The sequence below is a fragment of the Melospiza georgiana genome, chromosome 12 (assembly GCF_028018845.1).
Source record: "Melospiza georgiana isolate bMelGeo1 chromosome 12, bMelGeo1.pri, whole genome shotgun sequence".
NCBI classification, from domain to species: domain Eukaryota; kingdom Metazoa; phylum Chordata; class Aves; order Passeriformes; family Passerellidae; genus Melospiza; species Melospiza georgiana.
This window is the reverse complement of record NC_080441.1, coordinates 19,500,249-19,505,440: the sequence shown is the minus strand read 5'-3', so window position 1 is coordinate 19,505,440 and position 5,192 is coordinate 19,500,249.

The window sequence follows — 5,192 nt, the reverse complement described above, 5'->3', positions numbered from 1 at the left end:
TGTAAACCTTTGTGAGTGGCTATAAAGTTGCAAAAACTCACCCAGGGCACTGCAGTGGCTGTGAGGACTGACCCAGGCCCTCCCTGGGGCTGCCTGCTGGAGGGGGCACCAGGCAGCACAGTTCTGAACACTCTGCTCGCTGTGGAAATGAATTGAAAGCAATTTTCCCCTCCCTCTATCAAGCCAGCAATGTGTTCCCCAAACACAACTCTCAGTTGGCTGATGGGTGTCTCAGAGGGCTTCTTCACTGACAGAGTGAAACACCTGAAGCAGCAGTGCTCTCCACAAGTCCTCATAGCCCTGATTTGTGATGATTTATCCTTGGCAGTGAGGCAGAAGCCATTAGGATGGATGTGCCTGTGAAGGAGCACATTTCTTGTGAGAGCTGCAATTGCAATAATGAGCTGTGTGAGAGGGAGACCAACTTTTCCAGCAGCAGCAAAGCAGCTCCACAAACCTCGGGATGCGACCAGCATGAAGGGACTCTGTTGGGAAGTCTGCTTCCATCAAACAAGCATCAGATCTCCTTAAGACCTCGTACTGACATTCTCTTTGCAACTGTGAGTTGCTGGGAAGGCAAGAAACTTGCCTTACTTTAAGTAGGTGGTGAGGTATGACAATCCTGCTGGAGCTTTAAAAGTAACAAAAATAGGTGTGAGTGCCCTGCTCTGCAGGAATTTGGTGCTGGCTGAAGACTGAGATGCTCAGATAGCTGCACAAGGGTTTGGTCAAGCGGGAGCCTCTCTGGAAAACAAGGAGATAAACCACCTCCATAACAACTTCTGAGCCCTTAGATGTGAAGTTTTTACCCTTTATCTCCATCCAAAAGAACAATATTTTTGTTTTGCCATGTCAGCTGAGAGCGGGGGCAGCCGGGGTGACCAGGCAGCTCCCCACACTGATCAGCTCAGCTCTGGGCCCCATCTCTCTGGAATGAAGCACAGGCTGGTGGCGCTCAGAGCTGGTGGTAGAGATCCCACCACAATCCTCAGCAAATGGTTTGAGTTACTAATCACCCTCCTAATGAGCTGAGTGCATTGTGTTTCCCCTCTGAACTGCTGGTTGATGCTCCCAGCTCAGCTTTGTGCCAGACCTGTGCTGGGTGAAAGAAGCTTTTCCCACTCAGTGTCAGCTCCCCTCGCAGGTTTTCACGGGCTGGACTGGTCTCACCGTGTCCTCTGCTATGGGAAGTAGCTGAAGTTTTGAAGCTTCACCAATGCTTTTCAGCTTCTCTGCATAGTTTCAGCTCCCATAAGGGATGTCCCTTCCCTTCACCAGCCCCAGCACCAATGCAGGAAGCAAGACTGTCAGTGTATGTGTACACCTGTGCATGGTTCCATCCTCCACCTCCTCTTCTTCCTCCTCCAGACTTCAATTTCCCATCAGGCCTGAACATCCCTTTAATTTGGAGCCGGCACACACGGCCCTGCTCCCGAGCCCCACGCCTGCCGAGGGAGGAGCAGAGCAGCAGGCACTTGCACCCTGTTGGACCTGCTGGGCCTGCAGGTGCCTGTTCCACAGGGAATTCCTCTCCTGACACCGGGGAGTCACAGCTGGCTGGGGGAGGAGAGTGGAGGAGAAGGGGCTGGAGCTCAGGGAGGCTTCACTTGAACCTCGCTCGTGGACCTGAGGGCTGACAGCCTGTCCTGAGGGGGCAACCACACTCATGGGCAGGGTCCTCTCCCACCAGAGTCAGCCACATCCATCTATGTCCTTGTCACCTCATGCAGCCCCACTTACTGTGCTTTCAGCATCAGTTGCTCTCCCAGCTCCTCTCACTGAACAGCAGCACATCACGTTATCCTTGAGATGAGCTTCTCTTGCTCTGATTTGCATTTTGTTCTGTTCTGCATGGCCTGCCCCAGCCTCATCTGACTGGCTTGCCACAGCTGGATGCAGTGAGGCAAGCTCCACTCTCCAGGCTGCCCAAAAGCTCCTGGCCTCTCTCCTGGCTGGAGAGGAGCCAGCTCCCTGCCCAGGGCTGTGTCCAGCTCTCTCCCTGGGTTTCTGCTGTTCCTAAGGTTGGCTGCCTCCCGGGAGCCTGCCTGCTCCTGTTGCCCAGATAAACATCTGGGCTGCAGGCTCGCCCTGTGCCCCTCTGTAGAGACTGTGGGCAGCCAGCCACGCTCATGAGCCAGCCTCGAGCCTCTGTTCCACGGCCTGACTCTGTAACTGCCCTCAATGTGCCTTCTGCTCCCTCCTCTGCCTCAGTAACCAACACAGTGCTGTTTAGGACCATGAGTTATTTACTGAGGGTGGGCAGCGGGCACAGGACAGCCTCATGGGCCCCACGCATAGGGATGGGCACCTGCTCGGCCAAAACAGGGATCCTGCTCTGGCAAACCTCAGCCCCTGTCTCTCCAGTTCCCTGCCCAGCACGTGCTCCCATCCAGAGGTGCTGCTGTGAACCCCAAGGGAGGATCTGCTGTCTTTTGTCCCCCTTAAAATCCCTCAAGCTCAGCATTCATTTTTCTTCTCTCTACTTCCAGCTGATGAGGTGTGAACAGGGAGGAGGAATCACTTGCTGGGTGCTGCAGGCAATGGGGTAGGGGAATATATAAGCTGGGAGAGCACATCTTTCCTTTTTGAAAAGTCTTTGATGTCCTTTGAGTGCAGATGATGACTGTTGAGGAAATTTTGAGTGCTCTGAATTGAGCATATTGCTTTTTTCTGGTTATAAGCCTGACCTAGGTCTTACTAAGTGCATATTTACTTTGTTTAATTGCTAAGATAGCCTAATGCTGGGGTGAAAAAACTATAGCAGTGGAATACCTGTTACCTGTCAGTGTGTGAGGCTCAAAGAAAGTGGGAGGTTCGTGCAAACATGGAAGGGCTGCCCCGAGCGTGTGTGAGCCGTGAGCTGGGAAGGGGGAATGCTCCTTGCAGCATGGTGAGTCAGGGCAGCCCTGGTGATGCCGAGAGCTGGCTGGGGCTGAGGAAGGCTGCTTTGGCTGCTGAGAGCTGCCTTCTCTTTTGCACAGCACAGGGGTTACCTGAAACATTCCCCAAGCCAGCGTGGTCACTGTGGGAGCCTCGTGACAGCAGCCTGAGCTATCCTTGGCCAGGACCTGGTGAAGGCAGGCGTGGTGTAACCTCCCTTTCTCTTTGTGCTATCACAGGGATATGTGTGCACAAAGGGACATTCTCAAATGCAGCTTTGGAAATATGTCAGAGGAAGGAGAAATTCTCATAAAAACGCATTAGAAATCTCTGGGCTTTGAGAGCCAGCATTGCCCTTGGAGGCTCCATTGAGCAGGTCCAGCAGCTGAAATCAAGTTCCTGGGGAACACTCCAGCAGGGCTGCCCTGCTCCTTGCAGTGCATGTCCCACTGAGAGCAGTGCTGTGCTCTGGAGTGCGTGCCCTTGGGAGTAACTCCTGTACTTCCTTCTTGTTTTATTTCCTACTCAATTGATTGTTTGGGGGGTCAAAATCGTGTCCTTGGGTATGGAGGCCAGTAAACCATCTGGGAAAAGCTTACCCCACTCCCCTGGAGGGACAGCCCTTAAGCAACAACCTCTTGGTCATGGCAAAGAAAAGAGGCTTCCTCCAGAATGCATTGTTGTCGTATGTTGATTCCATGTATCCCATTGGCCTTTCCCCTTAGTTCTGCTCCTGTGCCCTCATCTCGTTTGTTCTGATGTCCTGCTCCACCCCTCGCTATCCCTGTATAAACCCCTGCTCTCTGTGCCTGAGTGGGTTCTTGGAGCCTGGACCCCTCTGCAGTAAGAGCTCAATAAAGACCCTGTGTGGAGCCCCAGAGCAGAGCTCCATCCCTCCCTCCCTGCTGCCCGTGGAGCCCCAGAGCAGAGCTCCATCCCTCCCTCCCTGCTGCCCGTGGAGCCCCAGAGCAGAGCTCCATCCCTCCCTGCTGCCTGTGGAACCCCAGAGCAGGGCTCCATCCCTCCCTCCCTGCTGCCCGTGGAGCCCCAGAGCAGAGCTCCATCCCTCCCTGCTGCCCGTGGAACCCCAGAGCAGGGCTCCATCCCTCCCTGCTGCCTGTGGAACCCCAGAGCAGGGCTCCATCCCTCCCTCCCTGCTGCCTGTGGAGCCCCAGAGCAGGGCTCCATCCCTCCCTGCTGCCCGTGGAGCCCCAGAGCAGAGCTCCATCCCTCCCTCCTGCATCGCTCGTGGCTGTGGCAGCGAGACGTGCCTGTGTGCCCAGGATGTCCTTTAAAGCCTCTTCTCTGGGAAGGTCGGGGCACTCGGCCACCTGTGCCCACCACAGCCCTTGGGTGCAAGGCTGGACAGGCTTGGGCCCTTGCCATCCATGGGCTGGTGCAGGCGCAGCTCAGGCCAGCACAGCCAGCTTTGTGCACGGGATGCTGTGCGGAATGCAGAATTACAGGGGTGTGGCACTGACCCCTGAGCTCCCCAAGCATCATGCAGGTTTTTCCCACATGAATGTGTGACAGTGGGGACCCAAAGCCCAAGGATGCCAGGGGGAAGTACAGGCAGGGTGTCATCCCTCTGCATGCCTGACCTGACTTGGGAGCCTTTTCCTTGGCACAACAGGTGTTTGTGAGCAAATCTGCTGCTGAGCTCCAGCATGGGAGAGCGCAAATGGCATTGGCAGTACAGAGATGTGCAGGAGATGGCTGGAAACCTGGCTGGATAGTTCTCACCTATCAAAGCCTGCCTCCCTTCCCTCCTGAGGGTCCTGGGGGACGGAGGCAAAGCAGGGGATTGCTCACAAACAGGATGACACAAACATCCTGTGACCCTTCTGAAAGAGCTGGACTGGACTGGGGAGCATCCAGGGTTGCTTTGAATGCAGAAGAGGGATGGACTTGGGAAAACAGACTTTCCTCTTCAGAAATCAACCTCAGAGCCTGTGAAACAGCTCATCTGGCTGCTGGGGCTTTGGCAGGTCTGTCAGACCACGGGGCCTTCATAAAGGTCTAAACGCTGCCACTGAGCCCTTGCGTGAGGATGAGGCATCGCTGTCATCCAGCAGAGTAAATTCCGGGGCGGGTGAGCGCTGCGCCTCCCTCGCCACGGGAGAGGCGGAGCCGGTGGCAGGCTCTGAAATTCCAGGCCGCAACATGAGGTGGTGCACAGCATCCACTCCTATCCCTGCCCTGCCGCTCCCTTCGCAGCAGGATGCCTTTGGGGAAAGCTGGCGATAAAGGAGGTGCTAATGAGAACTGGCGAAATGAAATCATCAAAATGTGTAAAAGAATCGAGAAGAAAT